Source organism: Carlito syrichta, unplaced genomic scaffold, assembly GCF_000164805.1.
Source record: "Carlito syrichta isolate Samal-C Ts95f unplaced genomic scaffold, Tarsius_syrichta-2.0.1 Scaffold304437, whole genome shotgun sequence".
Classification (NCBI taxonomy): Eukaryota; Metazoa; Chordata; class Mammalia; order Primates; family Tarsiidae; genus Carlito; species Carlito syrichta.
The window spans coordinates 208,340-225,750 of NW_007248533.1; positions in this window are offsets into that span (position 1 = coordinate 208,340).

The window sequence follows — 17,411 nt, forward strand, 5'->3', positions numbered from 1 at the left end:
ACACACACACACACACACACACACACATATATTATTGAGTCAAGGTCTCGATCTGTCTCAGCCTGGGAGTGCTGTGGCATGATTACAGCTCTTGCAGTCTAGACCTCCTGTGTTCAGGCAATCTTTCTTGCCTTAAGTCCCCAAAGTAGCTAGGACTACAAGCACATGCCACCATGCCTGGCTAATTTTATCTTTTTTTGTAAAAATGAAGTCTCCCCATGTAGCCTAAACTGGTCTCAAAGTCATGGACACAATCAGTCCTTCTGCCTCAGTCACCTAAAGGGCTAAGCTTCCAAGTATGAAATATTGAGCGTGGCAGGAGTTTTTTTAAAGTATTCTTTAGCTTCCTAGGGAGTAAGTTAATGTGTTTGTTTTTTTTGTTTTTTTTTTTTGAGTCGGAGTCTCACTCTGTCGACCAGACTGGAGTGCAGTGGCCGCTCCCGGCCACCGCAGCCTCGACCTGCTGGGCTCCAGAGATCCTTCCGCCTCAGCCTTTCAAGTAGCTGTAACTACAGGCGTGCGCCACCACGCCCGGCTGATTTTTTGATTTATTGTAGAGATGAGGTCTCGCTGCCCAGGCGGGTCTCGAACCCGCGGGCTTAGTCAATCCACTCACCTCAGGCTCCCAAAGGCGCAGGATTATAGGCTGAGTCACCAAGCCCGGTTAATGTGTATACTTTAATTGAGATACTTTTTTGGATAACAGTGTCCAATGCATTGTAGGAAATACTTTGGTGTTCAGAGAATAAGTAAGGCACAAACAGGTCCAGAAGTCAGGGACCTGGAATCCCCTCCCCATGAGACAGTCTTCTGCTGTTGGAGAGAATCATGTCACACCAGCAGCAGTAGACAACCTTCCTCTTTGACCCTAAGGATCAAGACAAAAACGAGGGCCTTCTTTAACCATGTCTCAAAATTTGACAGAAGAGAACACGATTGATATCATCAACATGACCAACATTCCCCTTTTCTCATAATGTGACTAGCAATTATTGTCAATCAGGTTTACCTCCACCCCATTCCCTCTGCCTTCTAGGGAAGAGCTATTATGAACAGCAAGTGTATAATTCAGTTCCCATCCTGATAGTATTCAATAGAGAAATCACTCACTTCCTTGAATAGCAATCAGTGCACCTAGAACCAACATAAACCCTGTAAGAAATTTTTTGGGGAACCCTTTGCTGATACATCCCACAAATCATTTGTGATTTGTGGTCTTATGTGTTACTACAATTGATGACTCCCTCTTTGACAGCAGGTATGGTACCAGAGGTCATGGGAAGCAGGTCCTCATAACAGCATGACCTCACTTTTGGCATTAGGCATGAAAACAATCAGATCACAATAAAAATTCTCATTATACGAGTGGGGAACCCTCAAAAAACCTGGATTTTTTGGAGGGCAGACCCTTTGTAATACTGTTCCCCCACTAGGTAAGTGCTCTAGAAACCCTTCTCCATCAGTTGTACCAGCCAGCATTGCTGTGAGAGGCTGATTTCTGCTACAGTGAATTTTTTTTTTTTTTTAGATTCTTTCAACACATTTGTGCATTTCTTTTTTTTTTTTGAGTTGAAGTATTGATGACTATGAGATATTCCTATTTTGTAAAAAAAAAAAGAAAAGAAAATTAACTCATACTGAATCATTGCAGTAAATATAAACGGCAATATTCAGAACTTCTAGAAGGTGGGAAAATCCAGAAAAAGATTTCACATGCAGCTTCAAATGCAAGAATTATGAATGAGAAAAATAATTTACTGGATTTTTTTTTTCAAATTAAAATTTTCTGTTTTTGAAAGACAGTTAATAGAATGGAAACACAGGCCACGAGCTAGGACAAACTATTTGTAAAACCCCTATGTGATAAACGCTAGTACCCAGCAGATACAAAGAACTCCTAAAACTCAATAAGAAAATAACCAACCACTAAAAATAAGCAAATGTCCTGGAAAATACAGCACCCAAGGAGATACACATGCAACAAATAAACATGAGAAGCTGCTCGACATCATATGTCATTAAAAAAAAAACAAACAAACTGGGAGGTTGAGGCAAGTGAATTGCCTGAGCCTGTGGGTTCAAGAGCAGCCAGGGCAACTTGGCGAGACCTCATCTCTACAATAAATCAAAAATTAGCCAGGCATGGATGGTAGCATGCCTGTAGTTTCGGCTACTTGAAAACCTGAGCCAGAAGGATCACTGGAGTCCAGCAGGTTGACGCTGGGATAGCTGGTGAGAGTACCCACTGGACTCCAGCCTGGGTGGCAGAGTGAGACTCCAACTCAAAAATCAAAAAAAAAGAAGAGAAGAATAATCCAACAGATGATCCAGCAATCATACTCCTAAAGCTGAAAAATGATGTCCACAAAAAAGTCTTCACATGGATGTTTTTAGCAGTCTTATTCATAATTGCCAAAACCTAAAAGCAACCACGACGTGTCTTTCAATAGGTGAATGAGCACAAAACAGCTAGTTTCATCTCTCTTTCGGCCACGTGAGGACACATAAAGACAGCCATCTGCAAACCAGGAAGAGGGACTTTACCAGACATCAGATCTCCAGGCACCTTGAACGTGGACTTCACACCCTCCAGAACTACCAAAATAAAAACTTGTTGTTTCAAACATGCATATAATATTTGTTATAGCAACCCAAACTGACTAAGGTTGTGAGGCACTGTCCCTAACACAAATCACAGCTTTAAATCTGTACTGATCAAGAGAAAATGGTATTCACAGAGATGATAAGACAGTTCAATGGAAAACAGCAAATTCTAAAATAGGGCATGTTTTCAGAAGGTATGTAAAACTATGACAAATTAGCAGCCATTGATAAAACGATCGACACTTCACACAAGAAGCAGGGACAACGGCTATCTACAGGACAATAATAGAAGTCTGCCATCATCTCCATATCCAATAATCAATTCTCCATAGTAATGCCTATTATACTGAGTTTTTATAATTGCTACCTTAGCATACATTTAGATTCTAGCTTGAATTTTTTTTTTTTTTTTTTTGTCAAGGTCTCACTCTGTTGCTCAGGGTGGAGTGCAGGATCACAGCTCACCACAGCCAAGATCTTCTGGACTCAGGACTTGATCTTCTGGATGTCTTTCCATCTTGGCCCTCTAAGTAGCTGGGACTATAGGAACACACCACCATCCCTAGTTAATTTTTTAATTTTTTTTATGGAGATGAAGTCTCACTACATTGCCCAGGCTGGCCTTGAACTCCTGGGCTCAAGCAATTTCCCTGTCTCGGCCTCCCTGCTAGGATTGCAGGCATGAGCCATAGCTCCTGGCCAGGTTTAATGTTCTTATAACAGAAGAAAGACTTAGTTAATCTTAAGAGTTTACAGTTATCGGCCGGGCACGGTGGCTCACACATATAATCCCAGAACTTTGGGAGGCCGAGGTGAAAGGACTGCCTGAGCTCAACGGGTTCGAGACCAACCTGGGCAACTTGGCAAGACCTCATCTCTACAATAAATCAAAAAATTAGCCAGACGTGGTGGTGTGTGCCTGTAGTTCCAGCTACTTGGAAGGCTGAAGTGGAAGGATCACCTGAGCCTAGCAGGTCAAGGTTGCAGTGGCCCTCCAGCCTTGGTGACAGAGTGAGACTCCAACTCAAAAAAAAAAAAAAAAAAAAGAGTTTCCAGTTCTCCACCTCCTTCAGTTACTCAATGTGGTCAACTAAAATATTTGCCTTCTACAACTGCCTTGGGTGACCCCTCCCAGTGTAACAGCTAACTCCAGCCTATGTGACCCATCCTCACAGACCCCACAATCCACATGCACTGCACAGACTTGTTGCAGTGACTGCTTGAGTCACAGTGGGTCTCCATGGAACTCACACCTGCTTGCTCTAAATATAGCAATTACGAATCCCCAGGGGGATTCCCCAGACTTCCAAAAAGGTTTTGGCCCCAAGGTTCCTTTCTCTCTCTTACTTCCCACCTGCTTGTTGAGCGTATGGCTTCAGATGGTCCCCACCTTCCCGCTGCCCTGGGAGATGTGGTACCACCTTCTTTCTGGACCTGTAAGTAATGCAGTGTTCTCTCTCATTTTGTTGAATTGCCTCCTCTGTGAATCAACTGACTGATGCACCCAAACATTCTTTTCGGGTCAGGGCTCTCCTAGACAGTGGCTAACTTGGTAAAAATAAACCAGACACAGGTCAGACATGAGCCACAGGGCATCTGCCAAGATAAACAAGTTCCCTACAAGGGGAATACCTGGTGTCAGGTCAGACACTTAGGTGTTACGCTGTCAGATGGGAAAAAGAAGAATCTCCAAAAGGCACATTGTTAATATCCACAACCAAATTCTCTGGAGCTGTGTCAGGGGCTTTTTACAGAGTCAGTAAACAGAAGCAGCCCATGAAGCAGTCTTTCATGAGGGAGATTTACATCTACAAAGAATTCACCTTGATACAGCCAGGTTTTTTCTGAGGCATTTCCTTGTCCACTGTACAAAAGATTAACTCAGAGCCTGAGACCTCTAACGGTCTTGAAGGTGCCTGGTGCCATGGCTGGCACCTGAAATCCCAGGAGTTGGAGGCTATAGTCAGCAATGAAGATACCACTGCACTCCAGTCCTGGTGATAGAAGGAGATAGTCTGTAAAAAGAAAAAAAAAGGCCAGGTGCAGTGGCTCAAGCCTGTAATCCCAGCACTTCGGGAGGTCAAGGCAAGAGAATTGCCAGAGCGCAGGGGTTCAAGACCAGCCTGGGCAACTTGGCAGGACCTTGTCTCTACAATAAAAAAAATTTTTTTAAAAAGAGTACAGTCTAAAATAATTTTTATCATTTACCACCTATTCTCTTCTACTACTGCTGCCACCTGTGAGTTTTTTGTTTTTGTTTTGAGTTGGAGTCTCACTCTGTCGCCCAGACTGGAGTGCAATGGCTGCTCCCGGCCACCGCAGCCTCCACCTGCTGGGCTCTGGCAATCCTTCCGCCTCAGCCTTCCAAGTAGCCGGAATTACAGGCGCACGCTACCACGCCCAGCTGATTTTTTGATTTATTGTAGAGATGAGGTCTCGCCAAGTTGCCCAGGTGGGTCTCGAACCCAACAATCCACTCACCTCAGCCTCCCAAAGGCGCGGGATTACAGGCTGAGCCACCGAGCCCGGCTGACCTGTGAGTTTTCACGTCCATAACACAACCTACATTGCCTCCCAGGTTTCACCTTCTCTTCCTTTCACAACCTGTTTTGCCACAAATAACCCCCTATCCTTCCGAAACCTCAAAAGCCTTTCCTTCAAGCCCCTCTGAGGCAGGCGTAGTTAACATAGCACAATTTAGAGGTAGTCAGGCCAGTTTTCTTAGGCAGGTCTGATTTAGAAAACTGAGTAGGAAAAGGGTGAACGTTCAGATGCCTTTCTTATGGGTACACGACCTTCATCCAACCGACCAGGCATATCGGGCCTGAACATATTGAAGGCCGAAATGAGGAAGCATCAGGGCAGTAAATCACAGAAACAATAGGAAGTTACCCAAAACATAGAGACACAGAAACATGATATTCTAGGAAAAGCCCAAATCTGGTTAGGCAATAACCTGTTTGTTTTTTGTTTTTTTTAGTTGGCATCTCACTCCCTCGCCCAGGCTGGAGTGCAGTGAGTGCAGTGGCAGGCTCACGGCCACCCGAGTCGACCTGCTGAGCTCCGGCGACCCTTCCGCCTCAGCCTTTCAAGTAGCCGGAACTACAGGCATGCGCTCCCACGCCCGACTCGTTTTTTTGATTTATTGTAGAGATGCGTTCCCGCCGAGTCGCCCGGGCTGGTCTCGAACCCGCGGGCTCAGGCAATCCACTCGCCTCGGCCTCCCAAAGCGCGGGGAGTACAGGTTGAGCCACCGAGCCGGGCCACCTCTCCAATTCTTAACAATGCTTCAGGCTAATTTCTAACGGAGAAAGGAGGGCCGGGGGCCCCAGAGACCCCAGCCTCCAACCCACGCACGAGGCCTGCACACCAGTCGGGCCCCTCCCGGCTTCCCCGCACAATCTGGGGGACGCGGGCTCCAAGGCCGGAGCCGAGGTCGCCGCGCAGCTACGGGACAGGATGCCCAGGGTCCCGGCTGCCAGCCCAGCCCCGCCCCGGACGGAAGGGGACCGAGGGTCGAGCTGCGCCCGCGGGGACAGGGGTCTACACAGGCGGGAGAGGACGCGGGGTGAGTCCACGCAACCAACCCCAGCACCGTCCAGGAACGCCACCCCGCTCACTCACCATTTCCTCCATGTCGGGGTGTCCCGAGGTCTCGCTACGATTTTCGTGGTCCGTGCGCAGAACTGTTGCCAGCACGAAACAAACTGAGGCGACGGAACGCGGGGCCTTCCCCGGCGGCGAAGAAAGGAGCGCAGCTCTAAGTAGCGGAGCGAGACTGAAAGCGCCGGTCTCCTCCCCGAAGCGCCTCTGAAGGGACCGCCCACAGGCCCGCCCCAGCCCCCTGATTGGATAGCGCCTCAGGCCACGCCCCAGAAGCCTGAGTGACAGGAGAAGCCATGGAAACCCGGCCCCGAGGAGCGGGATTGACAGTTTCTGGCCGAGCCCCTCCTGCCCGGCTACCTCCCTCCGCTGGGCCAAGGACACTTTGGCGTTTCGACTGAATTTGCTCCCGGTTTGTCAGGTGCGCCCGGGCGTCTTGAATTGGCATGTAGGAACAAAACAGATGCCAGGACCACTACATCGCACATCACTGTACTGTAGTGATATAGGAAAAAGAAATTAGAATGTTTTAAAAATCGTGGCAGTGAAAATGCAAAACGCAGGATGCCTTTTAACAAGTACAGTCTCGGGGGAAGTTTAATATTAGAAACACTGTCTTGATAGAAATTAGTTCTGGACATCTTTCCTGACTCCACTTTTAAAAGGTTACTCGGCCGGGCGCGGAGGTTCAGCCTGTAATCCCAGCACTTTGGGAGGCCGTGGCGAGAGGATTGCCAGAGCTCAGGGGTTCGAGACCAGCCTGGGCAATTTGGCAAGATCTCATCTCTACAATAAAACAAAAAAAATTAGTTGGGCGTGTGCCTGTAGTCCCAGCTACTTGAAAGGCTCACGGCTGCTGCAGCTTGGACCTGCTGTGCTCAGGCGATCCTTCTGCCTCAGCCTTCCAAGTAGCTGGAACTACAGGTACACGCCACCACGCCCGGCTAATTTTTTGATTTATTGTAGAGGGAAGGTCTTGCCAAATCGTTCGTGCTGCTCTTGAACCCTTGGGCTCAGGTAATCCTTTTGCCCCTGCCTCCCAAAGTGATGGGATTAGTTGTGAGCCACCACACCTGGCAGTTACAGAATTGATGGCGTGCTTGGTGTGCAGTGATGCACCATATTTGCTCACAGAGGCAGTCTGTGTCATGTGAGAAGAGATGAAAAATAATTTTTTTGCACTCTCCAAAGGTCTCAACACAACTCCAAGAAATTTACCCCCTAAGACAGGATGTGTGTATAACAATATGGCCCTCACAAGAAAAAGCCTCAAGCCGGGGTCGGTGGCTCAGCCTGTAATTCCAGCGCTTTGGGAGGCTGAGGTGAGTGGATTGCCTGAGCCCGCGGGTTCGAGACCCACCTGGGCAACTTGGCGAGATCTCATCTCTACAATAAATCAAAAATGAGCCGGGCGTGGTAGCGCACGCCTGTAGTTCCAGCTACTTGGAAGGCTGAGGCGGAAGGATCACCGGAGCCCAGCAGGTCAAGGCTGCGGTGACCGGGGGCAGCCACTACACTCCAGTCTGGGTGACAGAGTGAGACTCCAACTCAAAAAGAAAAAAGAAAAAGAAAAGAAAAAAGAAAAAGCCTCATAGATGTTTCCTTTCTGCAAAATCGTTCAAAGCAGTTTTCTGGAATACATTTTCATATAAGGGGTAACAGTTGACAGATGTGAAGTGTTCAATGCAGTTTTCATTTACATGACTTAACTACATATGTTGAGAAGGAAGCAGTGAGCCCTGTGAACCTTGATTGGATTTCCCAGTTTCTGAAAACTGCAATGAATAAAACTCTACACATGGAAAAAAAGGGTAACTGAAGTAAAAGGACTCTCTTTGAGGAGGTTACATTTGGGGTGAGACCTTAAATAATGTACTAGTATAAAAAGTCAGAGCAGGTCAGGAATGGTGGATCACACCTGTAAAATCAGCACTTTCGGATGTCAGGAGTTCAAGACCAGCCTGCGCAACATAGTGAGATCTCATCTCTACAAAAAATACAAAAATTAACCTGGTGTAGTGATGCCTGTCTATACTCCCAGGTACCTGGGAGGCTGAGGTGGAAAGATCGCTTGAGTCCAGGAGATGGAGGCTGTGGTAAACCAGGTTTGCACCACTGTATTTCAGCCTGGGAGACAGAGTAGAATCATGTCTAAAAAAAAAATAAATAATAAATAAAATTTAAAAAATAAAGTCGAGCCGGGCTCGGTGGCTCAGCCTGTAATCCTGTGCCTTTGGGAGGCTGAGGTGAGTGGATTGCCTGAGCCTGCGGGTTCGAGACTTGCCTGGGCAGTGAGACCTCATCTCTACAATTAATCAAAAAATCAGCCGGGCGTGGTAGCGCGTGCCTGCAATTCCGGCTACTTGGAAGTCTGAGGCGGAAGGATCGCCAGAGCCCAGTAGGTCGAGGCTGCGGTGGCCGGGAGCGGCCACTGCACTCCAGTCTAGGCGACAGAGTGAGACTCCAACTCAAAATAAATAAATAAATAAATAAATAAAAAATAAAGTCATAGCCGGGCTCGGTGGCTCAGCCTGTAATACCGCGCCTTTGGGAGGCTGAGGTGAGTGGATTGCCTGAGCCCGCAGGTTCGAGCCCCGCCTGGGCAGCGAGACCTCATCTCTACAATAAATCAAAAAATTAGCCGGGCGTAGTAGCACACGCCTGTAGTTCCAGCTACTTGGAAGGCTGAGGCGGAAGGATCGCTGGAATCCAGCAGGTCGAGGTTGCGGTAGCTGGGAGCGGCCACTGCACTCCAGTCTGGGCGACAGAGTGAGACTCCAACTCAAAAAATAAATAAATAAATAAATAATAAAGTCACTGTGTATGGTGGCTCACACCTGTAAACCAAGCACTTTGGGAGGCCAAGGCAAGAGGCTCGCCTGAGCCCACGGGTTCAAGACCAGCCTGGGCAACTTAGCTAAACCTCATCTCTACAATAAACCAAAAATTTAGCCAGGCAGGGTGGCTCGTGCCTGTAGTTCCAGTTACTTGGAAGGCTGAGGCGAAGGATCACCTAAGCCCAGCAGGTCGAGGTGGCGGTGGCAGTGAGCATGCCACTGCACTCCAGCATTAGTGACAGAGTGAGGCTCCAACTCAAAATAAGTAAGTAAATAAAACATAGTCTGGGCAGAGGATTCCAGGAAGACAGCAGAATGGGAATTGCCACACATTATGTGGCATAATCTTTTTCAACTGAACTCCTACTCTAGATCCTTAGAAACCAAACCAAAATGGAGCCACTCATGCTAAATCTCACATAACCAAACACAAACTTGAAAGAAATGGATAGAGCCAGGCTCGGTGGTTCAGCCTGTAATCCCGCGTCTTGGGAGGCTGAGGTGAGTGGATTGCCTGAGCCCGTGGGTTCGAGACCCACCTGGGCAACTCGGTGAGACCTCGTCTCTACAATAAATCAAAAAATTAACCAGGTGTCATAGCGCGTGCCTGTAGTTCCAGCTACTTGGAAGGCTGAGGCAGAAGGATCGCCGGAGCCCAGCAGGTCGAGGCTGCGGTGGCCAGGAGCGTGCCACTGCACTCCAGTCTGGGCGACAGAGTAAGATTCCAACTCAAAAAAAAAAAAGAAAAGAAATGAATAGATCCCAACACAGATCAGTTTTCCCTGAAAACAGGATTCTAGTTCACCTGAGTCAGTGTCATAAGGAAGTCTCCTCTGCTCCGGTCATTTAAATAAGGAACCTGAACCTGATTTTAATTAGCTTTTTTTCTATTGTTCTGTTTCCTAATTCCCAACTTCTAAAACCCACTGTTTTGTGCCATTGCCAAATGGTAATGCTACAAATGCTATTATGTAGAATGGTGCCGCCCTGGTTCATCATCAGTCACAAATAATAGCCTAGTTAGACTTTGAATTCAGTTGGTTTTATCACTGGACAGAAGTATGAGAAATTTGTCTCCTAGACAAAACTGCCCTGGCAGGGTCTTTCTGATGTCACTAGCCCAGTGCTCAGGGCACCCATTTACCAGGTCGGCCCACTCTCTTCCCCAACCTTGCTTTGTGCCCAGGACACTGACCTGCAAGACTCACAGCAGTCAGGTTTCCACAGCCTCTGGCTTCTGGTTGGTTCTGCTAAAGGGAGATGCCAGCAGGAAAGGGACAACAGTCAGGGGCTTTATTCCTGTCCTGAGGGACTAGCTGTCTTGCTTTCCTGCTAAGGCCACAGCTCCTGCTCAGGTGCCCTCTGGAAAAGCTCAGGTTCTCCCTAGGGTCTAGAACTGCCCTTTCTGTTACTCCTTCAGGCCTGGTGATGCTCTTTGCTCCCTGCTGTTGCTGACCCAGTCATGTTCCACATGCCACAGGAGCTTCCTGTCACTAACGGTACTTTAGTAAATAATGGCTGCACCATTGCTCACTGACTACAGCTTTGAGCGTTACCCATTTCTTGTTTGGAGCCTGTCAACATGGAAGGCGACTTAAGTCAGAATCAACTGCATATGTCAACAATGTGGTGAGGAAAAGTGGAAGATCTGGGGGTATTTTAGGTAGATTTGCCGTGATCACAGAACATACTGTATGGTTAATATGAGGAAATGAGATTAGACAGGTGTCTTAGCTCAGGTGGCTATAACAAAACCCCATGGACTGAATGTCTCAAACATCTGACATGAATTTCTCACCATTCTGGAGCCTGGCAAGTTCAAGAACCAGCTGCCAGGCAATTTGGTTTCCGGGGAGGGCCAATTTTCCCTTCTTGATGTGACCTCATGTTGCAGAGAAAAAAGGATTCTTTCTCTACTCTTAGGGGGTCACCCATCCTTTTCTCATTACCTTACATAATCTGCTAATGGCCCCATGTCCTAATATACTTTGGTTTTGGGGCCTTTCAACTATACATTTTGGGTGGACTACATTCAGGACACAGCAGGGGTAAGTACCAGGAAGTTCCCAAAGGAGGCTTTTGGCCTATGTCACCAGATAGGGCTTTACCATGTGGTAGATGGTAAGGTTCATGGAGAGAGGTATAATTTCAGAATGTCAGACAAAAGGGACACCAAGGTGACCATATGACTTCATGAAGGAACAAAATTTATAACAGGAAACCCCCATGGAAAATAACTGAAATCAGCACAGTCCAACCTTTCAATAATTCAGGTGCTGAGATTTGAACTTTCCTAAAAACTTTTTAATTTAAAAAGTAAGGCCGGGCGTAGTGGCTCATGCAAACCAAAAAACAGACTGGTATGGTGGCCCATGCCTGCAATCCCAGCACTTAGGGAGGCCGAGGTGGGGGGATGGCTTGAGCCCAGGAGTTCGAGACCAGGTTGGGCAATATAGTGAGACCTTGCCTCTACAAAAACAAATTTAAAAAATTAGCCAGACATGGTGGTGTGTGCCTGTAGTCCTAGCTACTCAGAAGGCTGATGCAGAAGGATTGCCTAAGCCCAGCAGGTCAAGGCCACAATAGCTGTGAGCATGCCACTGCACTCCAGCCTGGGTGATAGAGACTTCAACCCAAAAGAGAATTAATTGTAAGTTGTATTGTGTGTTGAAAAAAATCTTTGTATATACCTTGATTCGCTTAATTTGACCATGGTCTGACATGTATGGTACGTAAAAGATTTTAAATGCCTATTAAAAAAAATAAACAAGTCAGGCTTGGTGGCTCAGCCTGTAATCCCGCGCCTTTGGGAGGCTGAGGTGAGTGGATTGCCTGAGCTTGCGGGTTCGAGACCCACCTGGGCAGCGAGACTTCTATACAATAAATCAAAAAATCAGCCGGGCATGGTAGCGCATGCCTGTAATTTCGGCTACTCGGAAGGCTGAGGCAGAAGGATTGCCGGAGCCCAGCAGATCGAGGCTGCGGTGGCCGGGAGCAGCCACTGCACTCCAGTCTGGGTGACCGAGTGAGACTCCAACTCAAAAAAAATAAAAAATAAAAAAATAAACAGTGAGCTGGGCGTGGTGGCTCATGCCTGTAAACCCAGCACTTTGGGAGGCAAAGGCGAGAGAGGACTGCCTGAGCCCAGGGGTTTGAGAGCAGCCTGGGTAACTTGGCAAGGTTTTGTTTTTACAATAAATTTTTTAAAAATTAGCCGGTCTTGGAGGCATATGCCTGCGGTTCCAGCTACTTGAAAGGCTGAGGCAGGATTACCTGAGCCCAGTGGGTCGAAGCTGAGGTCGAAGTGAACATTCCACTGCACTACTGCATGGGCAACAGAGAGACTCTGACTCTAAAAAACCCCCAAACCAAAAATTAAACAGTGAGTAGAAGGAAGAAATATGCTTTATGTTAACATTTGAAACACTTAGGCCAAGAGCAGAGGCTCACACCTATAATTCCAATACTTTGGGAGGCTGAGGCCAGAGGACTGTTTGAGTCCAGGAGTTTGAGACCAGCCTGAGCAACATAGCCAGACTGTGTCTCTACAAAAAATAAAAACAAATAGCTGGGTATGGTGGTTGTGCCTTTAGGCTCAGTTACTCAGGAAGCTGAGGCTGGAGGATCAACTGAGTCCAGATGTTTAAGGCTGCAGTGAACCATGATCATTCCACTGTACTTTAGCCTGGGCTACAGAGTGAGACTCTGACTCAAAAACAAACAACAAAAAAAAATTTTTTTTAATTTATTGTAGAGATGAGGTCTCAACAAGTTGCCCAGGCTGGTCTCATACCCGTGGGCTCAGGCAATCCTCTCACCTTGGCCTCCCAAAGTGCTGGGATTATAGATATGAACCACCACACTCTACAACAAAAAAAATTTGTAAGCCTTTACAAGTAAAATGCTGTACTATCTTAAATGAACTAGGTGATAATTTCTTGGATGAGGCATAAATTATGTTTCTTCTGAAAAATCACATTCTCAACCCAGGTATATATTTTTTCTAACAAGGGTATTTATTTCTTTTTTAAGACACAGGGTCTCACTCTGTCATTCAGACTGCATTACAGTGAGCGGCACAATCACATCCCCCAGCAGCCTCAAATTTTTGGCACAAATGTTTTTGTTTTTGTTTTTTGAGTTGGAGTCTCACTCCATTGCCCAGGCTAGAGTGCAGTGGCACACTCACAGCCACCCCAGCGTTGACCTGCTGGGCTCTGGCGATCCTTCCACCTCAGCCTTCCAAGTAGCCAAAACTATAGGCACTCACTACCACGTCTGACTAATGTTTTTGATTTATTGTAGAGATGAGGTCTCGCCAAGTTGCCCCGGCTGGGCTCAAATCCGAAGGCTGAGGCAATCCATTTGCCTCGGCCTCCCAAAATGTTGGGATTACAGGCTGAGCCAATGAGCCCGGCCCAAGTGATCCTTTTGCCTCAGCCTCCCAAGTAGCTAGGAACAAAGGACCATGCTTTCATACTAAGCTAATTTTTTTCTTTGTAGAGACAAGGTGAAGTGTTGTCCAGGGTAGTCTTGAATTTCCTTGGCTCAGCCAGGCACGGTAGCTCACACCTATAAACCCAGAACTTTGGGAGGTGGAGGCGAGAGGAATGCCTGAGCCCAGGGGCTTGAGGCCAGCCTGGGAACTTGGCGAGATCTTGTCTCTTTGATAAATCAAAAAAACTGATTTTTGGTATGGTAGCACATGCCTATAGTTCCAGCTACTTGGAAGGCTGAGGTAGAAGGATCACCTGAGCTCAGCAAGTCCAGGCTGGGCGACAGGCTAAGACTCCAACTAAAAAAAAAAGAATTATTTGGCTCAAGCTATCCTCCCACCTTTGCCACCCAGTGCTTTGGGATTATAAGGCATGAGCCATCGTGCCTGCCCTTCCTTTCTCTTTTGACCTTGTTTTAAGAAAAAGTACAGGCCGACCTCGGTGGCTCAGCCTATAATCCCAGCACTTTGGGAGGCCAAGGTGAGTGGATTGTCTGAGCCCGCGGGTTTTAAACCTGCCCAAGTAACTTGGTGAGCCCTTGTCTCTACAGTAAATCAAAAATTAGCTGGGCATGGTAGTGCGCACCTGTAGTTCCAGCCTCTTGGAAGGCTGAGGCGGAAGGATCACTGGAGCCCAGCAGGTCAATGCTGGCATGGCTGTCCGTGAGTGTGCCACTGCACTCCAGCCCAGGTGACAGAGTGAGACTCCAACTCAAAAAAAAAAAAAAAGTACAAATGAAAAACATGCATATCCAAGCATCAACAAAATTCAAGGTATTTTCCATATACATCCAAAATATCATATTCATACCAAAAAATTCAATAATTTCAATGGCTGATGTTAAAACTTCATTTAAGTGTATAAAATTAAATTTCAAAAGGTAAAAGATTCCCTTTCACATGGAATACACAATGTCAAAGTACAATTCATGTTTCCGTTAAACAAAGAAGAGACTGTAACCTTGAAAATGCTCATCCAAGCCTAGCAACAAAATAAGACCTTGTCTCTACAAAATCAAAAAATTGGCCAGACGCCGTGGCTCAGGCCTATAATCCCAGCACTTTGGGAAGCCGAGGTGAGAGGACTGTCTGAGCCCACAGGTTTGAGACCAGCCTGGGCAACTTGGCGAGACCTCATCTCTACAATAAATCAAAAAATTAGCCAGGCATGGTGGTGCACACCTGTAGTCCCAGCTACTTGGAAGGCTGAGGTGGAAGGATCGCCTGTGCCCAGCAGCTCAAGGTTGCAGTAGCCATGAGTGTGCTACTGCACTCTAGCCTAGGGGAAAGAGTGAGACTCCAACTCAAAAAAAGAAAAAAATATCAAAATATTAGCTGGGCATGGTGGCACACACCTGCAGTGTCAGCTACTCAGCAGGGAAGGATTGCCAGAACCCAGGAGGTTGAGGTTTCGGTGAGCCGAGATGACACCACTGCACTCTAGCTTAAATGACAGTGACACCCTAACTCAAAAAAAAAAAAAAGTCAGGCACAGTGGCTCATGCCTATAATTCCAGCACTTTGGGAGGCAGAGGTGAGAGGACTGCCTGAGTCCACAGGTTTGAGATCAGCCTGGACAACTTGGCGAGACCTCATCTCTAAAATAAATCAAAAAATTAGCCGGGTGTGGTTGCATGCACCTGTGGTTCCAGCTACTTGGAAGGTTGAGGTGGAAGGATCACCATCAGCAGATAGAGGCCGCATTGACTGTGAGCATCCCACTGCACTCCAGCCTGGGTGGACAGAGTGAGACTCCAACTCAGAATTAAAGATTAAGGTCAGGTGCGGTGGTTCACACCTGCCATCCCAGTACTTTGGGAAGCAGAGATGAGAGGATTGCCCAAACCCAGGATTCGAGACCAGCCTGGGCAACTTGGCAAGACCTTATCACTACAGTAAATCAAAAATTAGCCCAGTGTGGTGGTGTGCGCCTGTAGTTTCAGTTACTTGGAAGGCTGAAGCAGAAGGATCGCCTGACCCCAGAAGGTCGAGGCTGTGGTGGCCGTGAGCATGCCACTGCACTCCAGCCTGGGTGACAGTGAGTCTCCAACTCAAAAATAAAAATAAATAAAAAACCAAAAAATAAATAAATAAAATAAGGGGGCCAGGTGCAGTGGTTCACGCCTATAATTCCAGCACTTTGGGAGGCTGAGGTGAGAGGATTGCCTAAGTCCACAGGTTCTAGACCAGCCCGAGCAACTTGGCAAGACCTCATCTCTACAATAAATCAAAAAATTAGCCAGGCGCAGTGGCTCAAGCCTGTAATCCCAGCACTTTGGGAGACTGAGGCGAGACGATGCCTGAGTCCAGGGGCTCAAGACCAGCCTGGACAACTTCAGCACTTTGGGAGACTGAGGCGAGAGGATGCCTGAGTCCAGGGGCTCAAGACCAGCCTGGACAACTTGGTGAGACCTCATCTCTACAATAAATCAAAATATTAGCCAGGTGTGGTGGCACACACCTATAGTACCACCTACTTGGAAGGCTGAGGTGGAAGGATCACCTGGGCCCAGCAGGTCAAGGTTGCGGTGGCCGTGAGCATGCCACTGCACTCCAGCCTGGGTGACAGAGTAAGACTTTGACTCAAAAAAAAAAAAAAAAAACACCCAGTAGAAATCAGAGATTGTGCTGCCTGTAGTCACCCACACATTTCTTTTAGGCCATGGATGCTTCTTCCCCAAGATATAAGCCCTAGGTCTGGTGGCTACAGGGCAGAGTTCTACTTGTTTTGTGTCTCCCCAAGACCATGCTTCTGTAAATTCCCACAATAAATCACCAAATACCCAAAAACTGGATTTGTCTGGTTTCTTCAGCATTTTGAGGTCAAGTTGCATATACAGCCCGTTGCATACACAAACCCACAGAACACACTGTTGGTCAATGAATGCTGCTGTGTCCTGTGGTACCTGAGTTTTGACTCTAGACAGTTTCAGTGAGGCTTTTCTTTTTGAGTCGGAGTCTCACTTTCACTCTGTCACCCAGGCTGGAGTGCAGTGGCATGATAATGGCTATATACTACTATAGCTTCAACCTGCTGGGCTCAGGCAATCCTTCCGCCTCAGCCTTCCAAATAGCCTGGACTACAGGTGAACGCCACCACACCCAGCTAATTTTTGATTTACTATAGGGCAACAGAGTGAGGTTCTGACTCAAAAAGATAAAAAAAGATACAATCCATGGCCATTTACAACTTGTAGTCATAGCCACTGATGACCCCCTTTGACATAAGGTGCGGTACGGGGGGTCTTTGCACAGAGGGCACTCATAACAGTGTGACTTAACCTTTGGGATTATGAGTGAAAAAAATTAAGATCAAGATGAAAATTGTAAGCATATAAGCATGAAAATTAAAATCTAAATGAGAAAAAAATGGCTGAGTGTGGTGGCCTGTAATCCTAGCACTTTGAGGCAGTGAGATTGCTTGAGTCAAGGAGTTCGAGACCAGGCTGGGTAATATAGTAACACCTTGTCTCTATGTGTGCCACCATGCCTGGCTAATTTTTTGGATTTATTGTAGAGACAAGGTCTCGCCAAACTGCCCAGGCTGATCTTGCCCTGGGCTCAGGCACTCCTCTTGCCTCGGCCTCCCAAATGCTGGGATTACAGGCATGGTGGCGGGTGCCTGTAGTTCCACCTACTTGGAAAGCTTAGGTAGAAGGATCACCTGAGTCCAACAGGTTGAAACTGTGGTGGCCTGAGAATGTCACTACACTCCAGCCTAGGCAACAGAGTGAGACTCCAATTCAAAATAAATAAATATAAATAAATAAATAAATAAATAAATAAATGAAGCCGGGCTCGGTGACTCAGCCTGTAATCCCGCGCCTTTGGGAGGCTGAGGTGAGTAGACTGCCTGAGCCCGCGGGTTCGAG